This window comes from Notolepis coatsorum (assembly GCF_963971535.1).
Source record: "Notolepis coatsorum genome assembly, chromosome: 5".
NCBI lineage: Eukaryota > Metazoa > Chordata > Actinopteri > Aulopiformes > Paralepididae > Notolepis > Notolepis coatsorum.
Window position 1 is genome coordinate 207,934,753 of NC_140169.1, and position 22,224 is coordinate 207,956,976.

Below are 22,224 nucleotides of genomic sequence, written 5' to 3' on the forward strand. Positions count from 1 at the left end.
AGTTGGTCTTCTCACCTATCCTCCCCCCTTTATAAACATACCATGGTCATAAAATCCTACCACCTCGTCGTCACATCCAGTCGGGCAGGGAAGGCGGAGAATCACCAAGGAGAAAAAAATTTTCACCACCCCACTTTGGCCATAATCCACGCCTAATATTCTACCTATGTGAATGCGTCTAGTACCCCTGCGTTGTGTCATAACCTATATCAGTTGCTACCGTTCAGTTACCTCCCGTTCAACATACCAATCAAACACCACATTCCACAGAGGCCCTTGCTCAACTTCTTGCACAGTCTCTGACCATTTTCGCCTCCCCCTTCACCCCGTTTGTAGGCCTGTGATCTCGTCACATTCTGACCCCTGACTGTATGTCCTTGGATCTACAGACGACTCTGCCAGTCTGGCGGTTTTTCCCAAACCTTTGGCCGCTGCTCTCGGGGCTATGATGAAGGAGGGGCCAGCGTCCACAAGCGACCTCTTTCCACAATCCAACAATCTCCCACAGGAAATAACTGAACAGGTGCACACCATTGTGTCGTAATCTAATGAAATGTATTCCTACACATCCTCCATGATTCCTCCACCTGTGACGGTCCGTCTTCCCCCCTCTACTGAAATCTGCGAGGGAACAAAACACAAAACAAATTCCTTTTCACATAACATGTCAAATATTTTCAAGAGAAGCCAAATGAGTAATCATATGCAAACGCGATGGGGCCACTTAGCTTTTGTTGACACACTGTTGACGTTCTGACGCCACTTCCTTCAGCCTCCAGCTTTCTCCACTCACCCAGACCATAACAGATGAGAAATAAGAAACAAAAGGCAAATAATCAAAAAAAACATCCCAACAGACCTCACATGTGAAATTAAATTACCATTCATACCCAAAATAGCAAATCAATAAAATCCACAAGCTCCAAACTTAGACCACCTCAATGGTTATTTAGAAAGAAAAGAAAAGAATCCCCAAAATCCTACATCCAAACCTCATCACACCTGTCATTGTGATTTTGACACCTCTCAAGCCAGCACAGTCACCCCGACAGGTTCCATTCAAACCCATTCAGGCCACACACTCAAAAATTTAAATAAACACACGTATTGAGTGACAACCCATCTTAAAAGAAACAATATCTAAATGAAAGCAATAAACCAAACTCCTATCCTCCAATACTTCTGGATATGGTAACTAAAATCACTTTAACTCTTATTGCTCTGCAAATGACTATGTGTATCCTTAATTCTAACCTGTCCTCCCATGTGTTCCTCACTCACACCCCAGTTTCAGGCATCCACTCAAAGACAAAGCCATTCATGCACTCACACGCCACTCAATTCATTCACAGATACACTGATCATTTGAACCTAAACAAATACTTTCAAACTCTCTCTCATACAACTCGTTAATCCACCACAGACCGACAAACAATGTTAGTTTTTCTGCTCTCAACTTTTCTGCTCTCAACTTTTCTGCTCTCAACCTCAGGCTACTACAGTCTATCCTCACATCTGCTCCTCTTCCCTTACTTCAAAGACGGACTGGAATCCATCTCTAATTCAGACCTATCCATGCCTTCCAGTGCACAGACAGACCCAAATATTCCCTTACCAAAACAGTTAACATTCATAAGTCATAACCCCAAATGAATGCCTACTTTGATTTCCCACACTCACACTCCAACTGTTCCCTGACAAACCTTCCCCTGTCTCACCTTCCTGTCACTGTTCTAAAAATAACTCTATCTGTTATCTCACTTTGACTGTTCTCTCCTATCTCCACCTGTGACCTCTCCCCCATTGCATCTTGCCTCGTCATCATGTCATAAAAAAACAAACAGCCATTGTAAACAACAGCTGTCCCCCTTGCCCCCGCCTGGGCATACAACGTTATCACTTCCTACTGTGAAGATATTCTTGGTCTCTCCCGTGAGCGTAACAGTGATCATAAACCACAGGTTTACCATCCCCCCTGGTCTAAAACCTATTCTCCTTTCTGCTTCCCTGCAACGTCATAAACCGCATCTGTTAACCATCCCCCCTTGTGACCTATCATACAGCTTTCAACTGAGGCCTTGTTGGCCCTCGGGCATACAAAGCCCCATTATTTCCTGTAATCAACAAAGGGTTCATCATTGCACACAAATCATCTATAAAACACACATTCCTACTGCCTCCAGGGGAGGCTAAATCCCTTCCCCCCAGAGGTTAGGTAGCACATATTTGCAATTTCACCTAGTATTATCTCAACTACTGTAAACACAATCATATCATTAAAGTTACAGCACTCACACAAGTCCCCCGCCACTAAGTTATCTTATTGTGACCCCCGGACTCGCAATCAATAACATACTTCTTACATCAGCCTATGTAATTCTAAATGGTCTTAAAGCTATAATAATTGACCGTATTTCAACATAGCAATGCATTCTATACAAGTATCTTAATTCAAGCTACATAAAACACAACATCATTATTCCAAGCTTACAATTGTACACGTTACACAAATTTAAAAAACTGGAAATGTCCATCAACTCTAATTATTTTACATGTAAGCATGTTTCAGTTCAGCATAACATTATAGTGGTTAGTCCTAAATGTGCACCAAGCCTCAATTGTTGTAAACACGTTTAGGAATGTTCCTATATACAAACGTGACAAATGATTCTACTGTATCTTACTTTTGTATGTATTTAGCTGTACTATTTTTAATCAATCAACTACTCCTCCCCCTCGGATAAAAATATTAAACCAACCACTAACAATGTTACATTTCTTAGCCCGTGCACTTGTATTAAATCGCCAATGTACTAATAAAACTGCTTTCTCACACAGACAACAAGGCCCCACCAACAAATTATAATCTCCCATAAATCTGAGACCTGTGTCCACATAATAACAGTGTACTAAAGATTTACCTCATACAAACATCTTAAAATAATCAAATCACATTTGTACATCCTCACAACCACCACTCACTAGAAAGCACATTATTTATCAGTTAAGTTCCCACCATGCTAAGTCTCATAACTGTAAACAGGATATTCTGGGAACGCCTAGCCCTGTATACAGGTGACATGTGAAAGTAATGTAGATGTATTAATCAAAATATGACGCAAGCGATATGCCTTCCCCCTTGGACAAGACTCCCCCTGTGTAACATATTTATTGCCCATTTATTACAAGTACAATGTGTGTCTGGTATATGAATCCCAGTGTAAATTAAGGGCATGTATTTTAAATCATCCAATCCTACTTTAACCGCCTGTCTCATCACATGCTACACCTACACAATTTGTAGTAATACCACAAAACCCACTCCCAGAACATCGTCTACAACCCACAGAATGCACAATACACAAACACAACCACTTAAAAAAATGCAGAATATTCACTAGAATGCACAATATACAAACACAACCATTTTACATAACGCAGAGTATACCCTTACCCGTTATTCCTGTCCCCTGAGCGAATTACCACGAATGCATTGATCCACGTTGTACCGCGCATGCGCAGTAGCCAACGGCGCACACCGGACGATGTATTACGGCAAAGCACAATTAATATCATAAACGCCTTGTTCCAACACAACACACTGCCACGACATCCACCGCGTTCTCTAACTCTTCCCAAACATCATTCTCAAAACTCGAAACGTAACCCATCTCGCTCACCAACTCCATAAAACAACCGCACACAAGCTAACTAGCCTAGCCAGCCCCATGCAACGTTCAATGCCCTCTCGGGAGCCGTGCCTTTCGAGAACCGTTCATTCAATTAATCCGCTCAGTACCAATCCAACTATAAACAACTCACACATGCTTAAAATAACAAACTACTTTAAAAGAAAAGAATCTTTAAAACATCCACACCCACCAACGCCGCATACACAGTCCAACACGAATCATCTCTCCTACCCTTCTCTCCGCCTGACTCCGTAGTACCGTGAACGTTACACACTCTCCATTCAACACCATGACGTCATCAAGCAGCGACTCCTTAATATCATACACAATCGTTACTGCATCAATAATAACCCTCAAACCGGGCACAATCTCCCCAACCTATGCCTCGATACGCTTCTTAACAACAATTACCGCCACAGCGTTTCGTCAATTCTTCCCACATCGTTGTCGTAACGTCCCCAGTTTCACCACGGACTTTTCCACAGAGCTAAGCTAGTTAGCCCCAATCACCAATATGACTCGCCCCAGACCCATGTTCGTTGGTCATTAAAATATCATAACAATACAACAATAAGCTCTTACGTTTCGTCAATCATTCCTAACCATAGCCATTGTTCACACATACAATCATACTGCCCCTCCTAACCACAAATAAAAATACAAACATCCATTCAGACTCACATACTATTGTCCCTCGAACGTCGCACGGCAGCTCTCACATCCCGTTTCACTCTATTCAATAACTACCGCGCGACTATTAAACCGAGACTAAGTGTAATCGTACACATTTCTATACTGAATGTCTAAGCTCACCATAGCTTTGCAATCGAATTCCCACTAAGTACTTAATCAGTCATCTTAACCGAAATGTTTCCAAGCGCATCGTCCCCCGTTCCATCACAGTGCACGCTATTGATCAACACGCCGGTATGTTCAAGATTAAAAAGGATCTTTTCAGATCCGCTCGAAATACGCCCTAAAAACGAACATATATCTTCATTTAATTCGGCTGATAGCTTTTCGCAGATATCCATGTCCTGACTACCATTGCTCAGCCAAAAAACTAATATTATTGAAGCCCCCTGGACACGCCGGCCCCGTTTATATTAATCAATCTCGTGATATTCCTGTAATCGCACAACGTTCCCCGATTCATGCAGGTCCTAATTCATCTTATACCAAGCCGATTTACATGTTCTAAATAGCGACAGAGCCCATCTATACACGGCCCTCTCCCCATTCAGGACAAGCAAAAATTACCAATCATTACAGCGCCCTTTTCCTGAGAATAATTCTAGGGATTGTTGTGGCTGATGGTTGTTTAACACAGCAGGAGACGATATTTCCAATTTTAACAAGTACGTAATTTATTTAAGAAAAGAAGTTTTAACAGCAAAAGCTATGGATCAGTAGACGGTCACCACAGTTGAAGAAAAACACCCTGACCCCCCAACCCCCCGTTCCCCCAGATAATACCTTCCCAGCCCTGCCCCGACATGACAGATATGATGACGTAACATATTATATCAGATATGACATGACGTACATTAAGATGACACATAGATTTAACATAGAAGAGAGAATAAAAACAGAAGATAAGTCTAAAGGTTTATCGTCCTGAGACAAAGCTGGAGTCAAGATTAAAAAAGAAAAGAACAAGATGTGATTTACTTGAAATGTCTATCTGTCCTATACTTGAGGTTGTTTTAAGAACATCAGCCAGACTGTCGCCCTAGTGTCTTTGAGCCCTGCTAGTTGACCTATATTAAACTAGTCAAGACTAACCCCTTTCCTACCTCCACCCCCGTATACACATTTTCCACAACATTCCCCCATTTGGGGCTATCCCTAGTCCCACGCAAATCATATAACCAAGAAAATGTGAACGTCTAACTAAACGAGAAACCACAATTATATAATAAAAGTTTAAATGCCTAATCTAAACCAGAAACCTAGCCATATAATAAATTTTATAAATGTCTAACTAAACAAGAAACCTTACTTCATTCACTGGACCCCTAACGGACCAACAAAGGCTGACTACCGTTCTTACCAAAACACAAAACCGTTCCAAACAAGAGTAATAATAAAACATCAACAAAATACCCCAATTTATAATCCTAACCTGACAGACAAATCCCCCCAACCTCCACCGCTTACCAAATGAGCCACAGTTCCGGCCGGAAACCGCGACTCTCATCAGGGAAAGGAGAAGTTGACCGTCAGAACTAAACATAGAACATCCCTCCCAAAAAAAAATGACATTGTCTCTTCCATAACATTGAGTCCTAGTGTCCATCGCTCAGCCCCCCTTCCATGCCCACGCCATAGTCTCCTCACCGTATTGCCAAAAGTCACATTTTGCCAATACAGCAACCACCACGCCACACCTCCAGTCCCCGTAGAAGCATGTCCCCATGCCTGGACGGGAGGCGCTGGTCCCGACCTCACCACGTGTCCCCCCATCTTCGACGGGAGGTGCCCATCTTGCCCACTGCGTTAGCCCCCCCCTTTGTCCCTCCAGTCCCCAGAACCGATCCCCAGACCACTTCTTCTCAATGCTTCCTCAGGCTCAGAACCGACACTCCGTACCATTCCATACCGATGCCCCTTCCCATTCCGGTTTGACCAGGACCATGAGTAAAATAAACAAAAATAATAAAAAATAAACCATCACTCAGACCATCCCCCGTCACTCTTAAAGGAAAGAACCAATACAAAATGTCTTCAAAAAACCTTTACATGTTTTTTTTTTTTTTTTTGAAGTAAAAGGGATAAAACAAACAAAACTGAACCAAACAGAAAGAAAATGTCCTTTCCTCACCATACGCCTAGTTAAAGGAATAAAACAAACAAAACTGAACCAACAAAAAGAAAATGTCCCTTCCTCACCATACGCCTAGTTAAAGGAATAAAACAAACAAAACTGAACCAACAAAAAGAAAATGTCCCTACCTCACCATACCCCTAATCCTCTATCCCCTCGTCTCCCTCTAAGGCAGCATAAAGCTGAGGGCATGGCCCGATTTGTGGCTGAATCTCTTTCTGTCCCACCATCAGCATTCGGCTCGTTACGTGTGAAGTTACCAGCCTACCCAAGAGAGGCATACCACAACAGAAAAGGAGAACCAATATCAACCCTGCCACCCCAATGGATATCCCCGTCTGCATCACTATGCTTCCCCACTGTCCCAATCTTTCCAACACCCCACTCCCCCACCATTCTTCATTCCGGCCAGAATTCCCCCTCAACTCCTCCCTCAAATCCTTCAGCTTAGCCATGGCCTCGGAGAACTTTCCCCCTGGCCCCACATTCGTCGGAATGAATGTGCAGCAGTACTGTCCAAACATGGAACAGACTCCACCCTTCTCCGCCATTAACCAGTTCAGAGCCTGTCTATTCTGCCACGCCACCGTACTGGTCGCGTGCATCTGGTCCCCCATTGCATCCAACGCCTCCTCGGTGTAGTTGAGATACCGCTGCTGATTGTAAAACAAATAGTTGATCCACCCGGTGTTCTTATTGACCGATATCCATGGCAGAATAGACTCAAACCCTGCCGCAATCTCATTCTTAGCCATGAACTCGGCTGGAATGCCCCTTGGCTGTCCTATGCTGTCCAGATACACCCTTGGGTCTGCCTTGTAGCTACGCTTCGTTCGAGAGATAGGAGACTCAGAAGGTCCTTCCGTCACTGATAATGGTAGGACCACCATTGGCATGATCGCCTGAACCCGGGCACATCTACCTGACTAATCTAAAGGAAGTGTATTCCTCAACCTCCTACCGCCGCAGAGCCAGTATTGGTCCGCCAGTGCCATATCCTGGACATGAAAAGGGCAAGCTACAGGCCGTGGGTTGGTATCCACTCCCTTTAACACGACCCCGTGTCCACACTTTCCTTCTTTCGTGCAGTTAGTCGTGATGCTCCAAATAGTAGTGCACCGCCCCTCTGCCACCTCCCCTACGTCCCGGGTCCCCTCCTTTTGCAAGCACTCGAAATCCTTGGTCAGCCATAGTTTGACACCTCTGGGTATTGGCAACCCCGTCGCTACCCCCTGCACACGTACATCCAATTTCCTACAACGTTCCCGCATAGTGACATCCTTGAAATCCGTGACGTTTCCTGCCACCTTAAAACGACTAGAGCCGAGAAACCCCAAACACTCTGCCTCGCACCAAGGGCGACTATTATGGGGCCCCTCCCATGCCTCTGCGTCCCTGTCACACTGAGCCCAACTGAACTTCGTGCCCTTCACCAGCAGCCTATCCGGACGTGCCTTGGAGCAGACATAACAATCCTCTATCTGATTCTGCGCGCTCGTGTACTGGACCCACTTAAACCACTCATTCCCTAAAGCCGCCCTATACATCGGGTCAGCCTCCGGGTCTTCCTCGTCATAGTCATAGTCGCCCCCATCTTGTTCCCCGGAAGGAAGCAAACCCCTCAACCTGGCCCAGAGTGAGCCCACTGAGTCCCTCAACGTTCCGGCTGTCCTCTGGAACATATCCTGTCCCCCCACCTCTTCCGACTCAGCGTCCTTGACCTCCCTTTTTCCCCTCACCCCTGTCCCCTGTGCCTGGTTCGGGACAGGCTCAACCCTCCTATCTACCCCCACAACCCGATCCTCGTTAGTATAATGGTAAGTATCCCCGCCTGTAACGGGGGAATGGTCAAAATCAAAAACATGCCCTTGCGGTCCTCCGGGAAACACCCCTTTTGGTTGTAGTCTTATCTTCTCCCCCCCTTCCTCGATGGGGGGCAGAGGGGGCGCCTGATTCTGAGCCTGGTCATGAAAGCCTGCCGGTACTTGAGCCTGAGCGGGACCCCGTGGGACTCCTACCCACTCAAACCCGTCATCCTCAAGGACGGGTCGACCGTGACGGTTCTCAATGACGTCGTTGCGCCCGGCCGACCGTCCGCACACTGCTGCCAACATCTGCGGGAGCATCAGCAGGCACTGCACCTTCCAGTTGCCGTCTCGGGCCCTCCATGTCGGGTTCTGCATAACTGCGATCGATTGTATCCCCCAAGAGATCGCCGCTGGCCTTTATGCAGTGATTGAAGTGGAACCAGGTCGTTGATCCTTTGACTTGGACTGCCGTTCCAGTCGATCGGATCACCTCGTACGGGCCCTCTCTCCGGGGTGATGACCACTTTCTCTTGTGGACCTTTACGAAGACCAGATCCCCAGGGATCAGCCTCGGTTTGGTGGCTTCCTTCTCCGCCTCCTTCACCCCCTTTTTCTCCTTTCTCTGCTCCTGTCGAAACACAGCTTCATGTATTTTAGTCACTTGCTGAAGATATTTTTTCAGATCTTGCTCAAAAATATCTAATGCCGGGCCCCTAGCCAGGTGTCTAAATGGCGGTGCTGGCATGCTGCGGCCTGTAAGCATTTCATGCGGTGTTAGCTGTGTTTGGCGGTTTACGCTGCTTCTAATAGCCATCAGAGCAAGTGGCAAAGCATCAATCCAGTTAAGCTTAGTTTGCATACAGATTTTCAACAGTTTGTTTTTAATGACCAGATTGGCCCTTTCCACCTTTCCCTGCGACCCGGGACTATAGACACAGGAAAGGCGCTGTTTTATACTTAATTTCTGCATCAGCCCTTTAACCACCTTGTCGATGAACTCGCGGCCATTATCGCTTTGTAATATCGTGGGAATTCCAAATCTCGGAATGACCTCGCGACACAGGAACTTGATCACTGTGTCCGCGTTCTTGTGTTTAGATGGAATGGCCTCAATCCAGCGACTAAAGCAGTCCTCTACTACCAGGAGGTATCGTTTGCCCTGCACTGGCGTTATCATATCCGTGTAGTCCATAATCAGATGTCTGAATGGTCCCTCAGGGAGGGGTGTGTAAGCCGCCACTGTCGGTACTCCTTTGCGCACATTGCCCTGTAAGCATGTTAAACACCTGGCTAGTGTAACGTCAATTTGTGCCTGAAGCTTTGGGGACCAAAATCCCATTTTCGTGATTCGTTTCAGGGTCTCTGCTCTTCCACAGTGATCAACACCATGAGCCTCAGGTATCACCAAGGACAGAAGATCGATGGAGGCGACTATCAAACCGTTATGACTCCTCCACAGACCATCTGCCCCCCTTACAGCCCCCCTCTCCGTCCACGACTGTTTCTCGGCCTGCGTGGCTGAGTCCTGAAGATCACTCAAATTATCCTCAGTTACCTCAGTCGTCAGTTCGGCCGCAAACATCAGAACAGCCGTGGACGGCACCGCAGCCGCCGCCTTCGCGGCCTCGTCCGCCGCGTTGTTTCCCGTCGTCACAAAAGACAGGTCTTTTCTGTGTGCCTGGCACTTTACGATAGCAATGCTTTTGGGCAACTTTACAGCCTGAATAAGCGCCACAACCTGCTTGTGGTGAAGGATCGGTGAGCCGTCCGATTTCTTAAAGCCTCTTGCCTTCCAAATGGCCGCGAATAGGTGGCATACGCCATGCGCATAAGCAGAGTCTGTAAAGATGTTAACCGTGCGATCTTTAGCTATTATGCATGCTTCTGTTAGTGCTATTAGTTCTGCAAGCTGGGCCGAACATGGTTGCATGCATTGTCCGGCCTTTCTTGTTAGTGTTTCTCCGTTAGGTTTGCACTGTACGACGGCGTATCCTGACCTTAAATTTTCCCCCTCCCGATAGCAGGACCCATCCACAAAAAGTGAGAGTTCTGCTATCGCGAGCGGGTCGACTCCCAAATCAGGACGGAGTTTCACGAAAGCCTGTACCTCCACCTCGCACTCATGCGGTTGACCCTCGCTCGGGAGTGGTACCAGATCCGCCGGGTTACTGCCGTGGCATGTTTTTATCGTAACGTCCGAGTACTGCAGGAGCCTGATGTAAGCCTGTTTCCGTTGGCTGGTCAGAACAAATTTGCCTCTTTCAATCAAGTTTGCCAATTTGTGATGTGTCCAAATGCAAATGTCATATCCCATTGTCACGGCCGTTGCCTTCTCATACATCAAATGTGCTGCGGCCAGGGCCTGATAACAAGGTGGCAGACCCTGCTCTACCGGCGAAAGAGCTCTAGAGTAATATGCTATTGGTTGTTTTTTCCCACTCACCCCCTGTGTTTGAGTCAGGACAGCTGTCGCATGCTGCGCTCTATGTGAGACGAATAGGTGGAAACACTTCTCATAATCCGGCAGCGCCAGGGCAGGGGCCTGTAACAACAGACGCTTAATGTTTATGAACGCGTCCTCCCCCTCCTCGGTCCATGTCAAGGGAGCGCGAAGCTTGTCTGTACCCGCCTCTTTTATCATCATCCTCAACGGCGCTGTCGCTATCGTATAGTCCTCCACCCACTCAGAGCTGTACCCAGTCATCCCTAAAAACGTCATCATCTGTCGGACCGTCAATGGCCTAGGTGCCTTGGATACAGCTTCGAGTTGCGTGGGTGAGATGTTTTTTATGCCCTTTTGAATGACGCGAGACAAGTACTCAACTTTTGGCTGGCAGTACTGCAGTTTTGAACGGGATGCCTTGTGGCCTCCCACGGCCAATCCACTCAAAACTTTGATGGAGTCCTCATGGCACTGCTGACGTGTATCCGAGCAGATTAGAATGTCATCTGCATACAGTAAAACCGTGCTGAGTAGTGTGTCGCACACTCCTTGCAAGTCTTCCTTGAGCGCCTTCGAGAAGTAATGCGGCGAGTGCGCGAACCCTTGTGGCAACCGGGTGTAAGAGTATTGTTTCCCCCTGTGGGTAAAAGCAAACAGATACTGAGACTCTTTTTCCAATGGAACAATGAAGAATGCCTGCGTGAGATCAATGACCGTATAGTACTGCGAGCTACTCGGGATGTTTGTCAGGAGGGTGTGTGGATTAGCGACTTCCGCCTCTGGTCCAGACACCACGTCGTTCACCGCCCTCAAATCGTGTACCAGTCTGTACCTAGCCCTGTCCGCCTTTAGCACTGGGTGGATAGGTGTATTACATCTGGATTTGAAAGGGACGAGCACTCCCCCCTTTAACAGTCCCTCAATCTGATGTGATATAGCTTCCTCCGACTCTGGCTTCATTGTATACTGTCTGATAAAGGGTGGTCTACAACCCTTCTTTAACCTGACCTTCACTGGCTGTGCCGACAATATTAGACCCACATCTGTGTCGTGTTTTGACCACAACCGTTCCGGGGTGCGCGCCAACATGTCCTGTTCCAGCAAAGCATCCGCCTCTGGAATAACGCAAGGGTCTCCTGGTAATCTGATTACTTGCGGTTTTGCCAAAACTGAAAAGGAAATCATTATTTTTATGAAACTCCCATCTGCGCTGTTCCAAATTAGCGGAGATTCCGTGGAGACCCACCTTTGAGTCTCGGATTCCTGTATCATTGAACCTAGATGTTCGGATTCGTAACCAGGATTTATTCTCAGAGTGATGTGTGGGGCGGCGTCTCTTAGTCTATGTTGTTCCCGTAGATACTTACTCGTGTTAACCCTCAACGCCGCGCCCTGTCTCCCTACAATTATCGTAGATGAGTTAATCTGCACCTGCTCGGGCTGTCCCTGCAACCATGCCTTGTTCCTAACTAGGTCACTATTCGTCAAATACTGTAGTGTGCAATGTGCCTCCATGTTTGTTTGTCTAGACTGAGGCAGTTGGGTTTTCAGAAATGGCTCCCAGGGGTCACAGACCCTTTGCAGCTCTGCATCTATGTTGCCCAGCCAGAACACAGTGGCCTCTTTCTCCCCCGTCCCTTGTAGCATCATTTGGTACACGTCTTGTTCAATTTGAATCCCCTCAGGCGTACATAGGATTTTACAGCCTAGTTTACACATTGCATCTCTTCCCAAGAGATTGCGCGGGGTGCTGTCCGAAATTAATACAGGTATTGTTATGGTCTTGTGTTATACGTCATAGAGATTGGATCTGATGTGGGTATTAATTGTGTTTTTCCCGAGAATCCGACCGTCCGAACATACTGTCCAGACTGGGGTAAGTGAGCGGCGTATTTTTGCTTTATGCAGGAAAAACCTGCTCCAGTGTCTGCCATCATCTCTGTTAATTTGCCCTCCACTAGGACCTGCAGAATAGGTTCTTGCTCAGCTCCCTTGGAAACCACAATCATTTGATTTCCCCCCGTCGCATTCTCTGGGCACCCCTAGTGATTACCCCCCTGGTTTCGGGGCCCTCCTGTCTCCCCCTGGTCGTGGGGCCCTTGTGACTCCCCCTGGCGCACGGGTCTTCCATACTCCGAGCCGGGACGGTATGGTTGCCTACATCTCATTTCCCTGTGTCCCTGCATGCCGCAGTTCCAACAGTGGAAACGGGGAAACTGTTGTTCGTTCCCCGGTCCCTGTGTAAACCGTGGGCCTGATTGCCCATTCCCTGCCTGCCGCCTGGACGCCTGGTTCTGTGAACTATAGCCATAGCTTCTCACTACCTGAGGTGCAGGCGGGGGTCCCTGGTCCTGCATGGGTGGAGAGGTAGCAGATGACACCATTACTGCCTGCAGCCTCCTTTGGGGCTGCAGTTGTTGCTGAGTTAACTTCCTTGCGTCATTTCTATCCTGATCCCTGACTTTCTGCTCCTGAGCCCTTTGCTTCTCCACACTATGTGTTACATGTGCACAGAACAAAGGATAAGTCATGTCCATTAACCCCACCACGTCTTCCAGTCTATTCTTAACCACCTCTGGAAGCCCTCTCATCACACTTTCTCTAAACATCGCTCTCTGCAACGGGTCAATTTCTGGGTTGTGTCCTAGCTCACCTCTCCACTCCTTCAGTACTTTGTTCACATAGGCGCCAGGCCCTTCCGTCTCCATTATGGGGTTGCCTGCCAGTTTTGCCGGATTAATACGTGATGGATATTGATTCCTGAGTTTGTACCACAACGCCGCTCTATGCGCGTTGAATATGTCTCCATCATGGGCCTGCGTGTCGCATGCCACTCGCATCGATGTATCACCCATGATGTCCCGGCAGGCACCAACTCCTAGCAAACGCGTCAACAGGGATTTGACGTCACCCACTGCTAGCAGAAAAGATGACGTATTTTCCTCAAACTGCGTGATCCACCTGGAGGCTCCTTCTGAAAGGTCCGGTAGTCTTACTATTAAACCATCGATGTCTAGAGGTGACCATGGCATGTGAAAGATATCGTTCCCCTTTATTAGCAGGGGAAACTGGCCTGTGCTTGTCACACTTCCCACGAATGTAGGGGCGAAAGTCAGGGTTCCTGTAATGTTTCCTTTCTCCTGTCCTGGTTTCGTGTCATTCTCATCTTCCTCCTCAGTCAACAGTTTAGTGTGGCCACACGCTCCGTGTTTCACTGATGTCTGCTGTGCCACACTCTGACGGGGCTCTTCCTCTATCTTCCTCCCGACTCCCTCCCTCTGCCTGCCCAGGTTCTCTACCTCCTCTTCCTCTGCAGTATACAACTTCCGACGTACTGTCTCGCCATATGCCGCCAGGGCTTTCGGATAGAGATCCTGCGGGGTCAGTTTGGGGGGGGGTATCTCGCCTAAGGGAGGTCTCTGATCTAGCGGAGGTTTCTGACCTAGCGGGGGTCCCTAATTCCGTCTCCTCATATTCTCCTCTTATTGTCACAGTGCCCACCGGCAATTGCGTGACATAAGGTGGGGATGTTGGTTTCCCTATATCCGTCTCTCTCTGATTTAGCGCTAAAGCTTCCTGCCTGTATGCTCTCCCCTTCTGGGCGTAGAGCTTCATTACCCCCAACTCTTCTGTCCTCTTTTTCAACCTCTTTTTGCTGTTGTCGCCTGGCTTGTGGTTACGAATCATTACATTCATCTCTTCGCATACGTCGAGATCAAAAGTACCTCCGGAAGGCCATTTTGTGTCCCCGGCCTTTGTACCCCTCTGCCAACGGACACCTACCTTGAGAATTATATTTTTTAGGAGCGGGTTCCGATCTAACAGTATGTCTTCTGCTGTATGCATCGTTGTTTAGTGTGTGTGTGTGTTTATTGTGTTGTGTGTGTGTGTGTGGTTGTACCGCAGCCAGGACACGGTTCACCTGGTTCTACTACTCTACAGCAATGCTACAGCCAGGACACAGTTAACCTGGTTCTACAATGCTACTACAGCCAGGACACAGTTAACCTGGTTCTACTACTACTACTACAGCCAGGACACAGTTAACCTGGTTCTACTACTACAGCCAGGACACAGTTAACCTGGTTCTACTACAGCCAGGACACAGTTAACCTGGTTCTACAATGCGGTGTGTGTGTCTGTGTGTGACTGTGTGTGTGTGCGTCTGTTTGTGTCTGTGTGTGACTGTGTGTGTGTGTGTGTGACTGTGTGTGTGTGTGTGTGTGTGTGTATGTGTGTATGTCGGTGTGTGTGTGTGTGTGTCTGTGTGTGTGTGTGTGTGTGCGTCTGTTTGTGTCTGTGTGTGACTGTGTGTGTGTGTGTGTGTGACTGTGTGTGTGTGCTGTGTATGTGTGTGTGTCGGTGTGTGTGTGTGTGTGTGTGTCTGTGTGTGTGTGTGTGTGTGTGTGTGTCTGACTGTGTGTGTGTGTGTGTGACTGTGTGTGTGTGTGTGTGTGTGTGTGTCTGTGTGTGTGTGTCTGTGTGTGGTAAGTGTGTGTGTATGTCTGTAATCAGCAGGTTTAACTCCACCCGCCTGCCTCACAACCCGCTGTCTACCGGGACACAGGAATGTGTGTGTGTGTGTGTGTCGGTGTGTGTGTGTGTGTGTGTGTCTGTGTGTGTGTGTCTGTGTGTGGTGAGTGTGTGTGTGTCTGTGTGTGTCTGTGTGTCTTTGCACAGACGTGTGTGTGTATTGTATGTGTGTATTGTATGTGTGTACACAGGAATGTGTGTGTGTGTGTGTGTGTGTCTGTGTGTGTGTGTCTGTGTGTGGGTGTGTGTCTGTGTGTGTGTGTGTGTGCGTCTGTTTGTGTCTGTGTGTGACTGTGTGTGTGTGTGTGTGTGACTGTGTGTGTGTGTGTGTGTATGTGTGTATGTCGGTGTGTGTGTGTGTGTCTGTGTGTGTGTGTGTGTGTGTGTGTATGTGTGTATGTCGGTGTGTGTGTGTGTGTGTGTCTGTGTGTGTGTGCGTCTGTTTGTGACTGTGTGTGTGTGTGTGTGTGACTGTGTGTGTGTGCTGTGTATGTGTGTGTGTCGGTGTGTGTGTGTGTGTGTGTGTGTGTCTGTGTGTGTGTGTGTGTGTGTCTGACTGTGTGTGTGTGTGTGTGTGACTGTGTGTGTGTGTGTGTGTGTGTGTGTGTCTGTGTGTGTGTGTCTGTGTGTGTGTGTCTGTGTGTGGTGAGTGTCTGTGTGTGGTGAGTTTGTGTGTGTGTGTGTGTCTGTGTGTGTGTGTCTGTGTGTTATTGTGTGTGTGTGTGTGTTCTACCACCAGGGGTCAGCCAACCAAGAGAGAAAGAGATGTGTGGTGAGTTTGTATGCTACACCTTGGCTTACCAACAGGGGTCAGCAAACCCAAGAGAGAGAGAGAGAGAGAGAGAGAGAGAGAGAGAGAGAGAGAGAGAGAGAGAGAGAGAGAGAGAGAGAGAGAGAGAGAGAGCTATCTCTCTTGGCACAACGCCCAGACTTCTTTAGCTGGCTCAACGCCCAGACTTTTTAGCTGGCTCAACGCCCAGATGGTTCTTTCCCAACTATCGCTGGTTGCTCCTTTAAACTGGGGACGTTTGTATTGGGGTGTATAATAGCTTTGTGGGGAGAGCAGGGGCTTGCTCTTTTCCAACCCTGTTCTTTTAAGAACAGATTACCTTTTGTCGTCTTGAAGTTCAACTTTGCCGTGGTCGTGTTGCGGTCAATCCAGGTTTTGTCTTTTCAGACAAACAGAGGGGAGAGGATAGCCACGTTGTTTATTTTCACATAATTGGTCCATGTATTTAAAGTTTTACAGACAGTCCATGCTGACTAGTCTGCCATAAGCAACAATGCAACAAGTTTTACAGACAGTCCATGCTGACTAGTCTGCCATAAGCAACAATGCAACATATAAGATCCATGTATTTAAAGTTTTACAGACAGTCCATGCTGACTAGTCTGCCATAAGCAACAATGCAACATATAAATATAAGAAGGGAAATGGGGAATGGGCGATGGGGGGGGGGGGGGGGGGTGGAGAGTGTTTGTAAAGGGTGTCAGAGAAAGTTTGACCAAAGGGTCGAAAACATGCAATTAAAAATTGATTTAGTGGCGCACTTATAGCCTGTTAAAAGAGGATTCGCCCTAGTGTCAACACCTCACCACTCGTGTTCGTTTTAGCCGTCCATCCAGACCTCGTCACACAGCCAGCTCAACTTTTTCCTCCCGCAGAATCTCTTACGGACATTCTAATAAAAAGCAAAAATGCTCACCTGTGTTATTGTTTGTCGACACCGCCAGAATTTCTACGGGAGAGGTCCGGAGCTGGCCGTGTGAGGGGCCCGGCAGGGCGGTCTACAGGTCAAGGGTCACCAAATGTTGTGGCTGATGGTTGTTTAACACAGCAGGAGACGATATTTCCAATTTTAACAAGTAGGTAATTTATTTAAGAAAAGAAGTTTTAACAGCAAAAGCTATGGATCAGTAGACGGTCACCACAGTTGAAGAAAAACACCCTGACCCCCCAACCCCCCGTTCCCCCAGATAATACCTTCCCAGCCCTGCCCCGACATGACAGATATGATGACGTAACATATTATATCAGATATGATATGACGTACATTAAGATGACACATAGATTTAACATAGAAGAGAGAATAAAAACAGAAGATAAGTCTAAAGGTTTATCGTCCTGAGACAAAGCTGGCGTCAAGATTAAAAAAGAAAAGAACAAGATGTGATTTACTTGAAATGTCTATCTGTCCTATACTTGAGGTTGTTTTAAGAACATCAGCCAGACTGTCGCCCTAGTGTCTTTGAGCCCTGCTAGTTGACCTATATTAAACTAGTCAAGACTAACCCCTTTCCTACCTCCACCCCCGTATACACATTTTCCACAACAGGATCTCATATACTCAGGACGCGCTCCTGTCGCACGCCAACCAGATTACCGAGCTTTCTGATCAATTAAAGCCTTCCATCTGTTGCCATCCGACGCTTTGACCACCCCATAATCAGATAGTTATGCCCGCTTCTACGTCATCATATCACAATAACATGAGGCCTCCTCTTTACTTCACACATCCCTATATGAGGCATTATCTTAGCAACCCCCCTTGTATAGTTCATAAAGTATATTCCATACGAGACTCAACCCCCGTGGCCCGCATAGGCCGGGAACGGCCTCTTGTGTCTGAACAAACACACAAACATAAAAAGCCCACGTTTGCATGTTCACTGCACAACAAGCGCGATCCCTATACCTCCGGACATCCTAACCTAAGCTAACCTAACCACCGCTCCCCCATTCTTGTATGCAAAAGGCCATATTCACCGTGGGTCCCAACAAGTGGCGTACACAACCAGCCTTCATCCTGTCCCTCTGTCCTCCATTCCAGACAACAAGCCCCTGTCTGCAACTTCAAACGCAGCAACCCCCAGCTCTTTTCCCTGCACGTCCCCAACACACAGCAAGGTCCAGAGACCTCACCGCACCTCTTCAGGGGGGGGGGCACAACAGGGTGGGTAAGAACGGCACCATTTCTGTAGTAAATTCCTACAGAATCCTACAATAATCTAAGGTTATTGTAGTACAGGACAAATGGGATTGCTTATCTGGAAGGAGGAGGAAGGGATCATGTTGATAGAATTGTTGGTCTCTTCATCTGACTTAAAGCAGATGGAAGAAATAAACGTGTAGCCAGACAAAGCCATGAACTATAGTTCAACTCAGCATTTATTTGAGCCAGAGGCCAAGGTGAATAAGAAGTTGCCTTTTGCATACAAAAGATTATCAGAAAACATTAACAGGGCTGTCGTGTACAGAAATCACAATAAGGTTTGCATTCTCAAACCCCAATATGTACAGAAACAGTCACTTGGTTAACATAATTTGAACATACATTGACAATACTGTAAGCCCTTTTTGTATGTAAGTAAGCCTGGTTTCTAAGCTAAGTTTACATTACATTCTAACCAAACAACAGGGTGTGTCCATTTCGGCTTACTTACATACAACAGCACAGCAGCAGTCTCTCGATGGTGGGGAGCGGGGAGCACGCAGATCGGGGTTGGGATCTGGGCTCCTGAACTACCAATATGTTCGCTCTTATATACTATAATTTCTGGCCAATAATAGCACATTTTACTAATACAGTTGGTCCAATCAGGCGTCTTCTGTGGGCGGTCTCCTGTGGGGGCTGGCAGCCCCCACCTCTGGGTTTCTCTGGAGGGGGGGGCCGGCTGCCCCCACCTGCTTGATCTCCTGTGTGGATCTTGACTCAATACCCAGAGGGGGCCGCTAGTGGCCCCGTCATTGTCTTCCTGTTGGGTCTGTCCCCAACAGGTTCTTGTCCGTGGGTGGGGGTTGGTGTCGTCTACCCTCAGTGAACAGAAGGGCCTATTACCATACAGAGTGTAATCACCCTTCCTTTCGTGTGACATTCTAAATGGTAGTATTCTTTGTAAGTTACCTACACCAACCTTTATTTACCAGATAATATAACAGTGTTAAATATACCAGGATTTAGATTGAGTCCCCATTTCATCTGTGGGGTGCAACTTATTTACATAGTCTTTGTTGTCTCCTGATTACATTAGCCTGAGGGGGCTTTATGACCTGTAACTGTTCTCAGTCTGCTTATGAGAGGGGGTTGGTGTAGAATGTCTGTTTTTCCTACATTATGACTCTCTAATTATTCACACCTATTAATTATGAAATTCAACGTCAATACTACCACAAGAGGAGAAGGAGAGACAGAATTGAAGAGAGGGAAAGTTGGAAGGAGAGGAGAAGGAGAGACAGGGTTGAAGAGAGGGGAAGTTGGAAGGAGAGGAGAAGGAGTGACAGAGTTGAAGAGAGGTGAAGTTGGAAGGAGAGGAGAAGGAGAGACAGGGTTGAAGAGAGGGGAAGTTGGAAGGAGAGTAGAAGGAGTGACAGAGTTGAAGAGAGGGGAAGTTGGAAGTAGAGGAGAAGGAGAGACAGAGTTGAAGAGAGGTGAAGTTGGAAGGAGAGGAGAAGGAGAGATAGAGTTGAAGAGAGGGGAAGTTGGAAGGAGAGGAGAAGGAGTGACATAGTTGAAGAGAGGGGAAGTTGGAAGGAGAGGAGAAGGAGAGACAGAGTTGAAGAGAGGTGAAGTTGGAAGGAGAGGAGAAGGAGAGACAGAGTTGAAGAGAAAGGAAGTTGGAAGGAGAGGAGAAGGAGTGACAGAGTTGAAGAGAGATGAAGTTGGAAGGAGAGGAGAAGGAGTGACAGAGTTGAAGAGAGGTGAAGTTGGAAGGAGAGACAGAAGTGAAGAGAGGTGAAGTTGGAAGGAGAGGAGAAGGAGTGACAGAGTTGAAGAGAGGTGAAGTTGGAAGGAGAGACAGAGGTGAAGAGAGGTGAAGTTGGAAGGAGAGGAGATGGTCTGGGGGCATAATGAAGTGTAGGAAGAAAGATGGACGGGAAGAGAAAGAGAGCAAGAGAGATGAAGCCAGAACGAATCGCTCCTCTTAAAAATAACTGATGCGGCGTGTTGCACCCGTTTCCTCTGCAATGCAGTAGGATATTGTGTTTACGTTCATTACATCTTTTACATTTAGTCATTTAGCTGACGCTTTTATTCAAAGAGACTGTTGAGATAAGAGGCTCTGTATAGGATTGTTAGTAACTGTCTAACTGTACATATGACTGTTTACACTAGTAACTGTTTACCTGTGTAGACAAATTTTCTCCACCAGTGATTGCCTTGGTGCATATATATCTGTCCCCACTGGAGGGCGCTCTGGGCGTAGCCACCCAGGTATTCTACCTTGGGGCAACTATAAAAGGAAAGGTGCCCACCCCTTTCGTTCTCCCCCCCTTAGTCTCTCAGTAAGAGAGGACTCATGTTGTACTGCTGCTGACATGTGAATAAAAGAAGCCACGCCAGTTCAGGCACAAGATAGAAACCATGCCTCTTGACCACATTATTGTCGCCCTAAATTGAGTTCTGTTAACAGAGACTTACAAGTTGTGTACAACAAGTCTGCACGAGAGGTACAACTGTGATATTGTTAACAGTCTCAAACTTGGGTGCTACAGTCTTGAGTGCATAGTAGTATAGACATATTAGCATAGTAAGTAAGTAGTAATAAAGGCACAGTAGATTACTTAGTAGTAGGGCTGTACCGAATAGTATGAAGCTTCGAGGCTTCATTCATAACGTTGACATTCAAATTCTAAATCAACATTAAAATTTGTATTAAAAAAATATATATACTGTATGTATTTGTAATTTTTCTTTATGTGTCTATTCATGTTTAAACCAATGGGGGTTTTCTTCACAGTTGCAGATAAAGATTAGGCTACACTAGTATAATAGTATTATACTATTATAGTATATGACTCGTCATAAAAATTTAAATAAAACATTTATCATAAATGATGTAGCCTATCTGCATCCGCTTGGCACTCGGCGCTCCATCAAGACGTCACCATCACTTTCGTACCAACCGTGCCCTTATTGGATTATTTATGTTGACGAAACTGACGAGTTATATTCATTAACCCTTGTGCTGTCCTAACGATGAGGGAGCTCACTGGGCTTAAGGGAGAGGAAAAGATACATCATGTTTAAAGCCATATAATTTTAACTGTTTACTATTTTTAAAACATTTTTTTACCCATGTTTAACATTCATAGCCTATTCTCAAGATATCTGTAAAAAATTACACATATTTTCGAATTTTAACCACTTAAATTAGTGTTTGTTTGATACCACGTCAGTTTTTATTGAAAAAAAATATTTTTTCATCGAAAAAGACGGATACATGTTTGTTTTGACCATATTTTTAATATTTATTTTTGATAAATACCAATTAGAAATATCTCGACGAATTACCTCTGAATACGAATCAAAACAAATATTAAAGATTCGCTCACTAATTCGACCAGAAACGGAGTTGAGGCGAAACTTTACCAAGTGGTCAACTGCGAGTGCGGTTCAAAAGAAACGGATACATGTTGTTTTTGACCATATTTCTAATATTTATTTTTGATAAATACCAATTAGAAATATCTCGACGAATTACCTCTGAATACGAATCAAAACAAATATTAAAGATTCGCTCACTAATTCGACCAGAAACGGAGTTGAGGCGAAACTTTACCAAGTGGTCAACTGCGAGTGCGGTTCAAAAGAAACGGATACATGTTGTTTTTGACCATATTTCTAATATTTATTTTTGATAAATACCAATTAGAAATATCTCGACGAATTACCTCTGAATACGAATCAAAAAAAATATTAAAGATTCGCTGACTAGTTCGAACAGAAACGGAGTTGAGGCGAAACTTTACCAAGTGGTCAACTGACCTGCATTATGCTCCGGGCGCTTCGATGTGCTGCCCCCGGCAGGAATATTCGGCTCGGCTCGCTGGTGAAACAAGAACCAGAGGTGATCCGCGCAGCACACTTCCTCGTTGGCGCGTGCCGGCTATGGGGGTCTTGTTTTTCGGCGTGTGGCTCG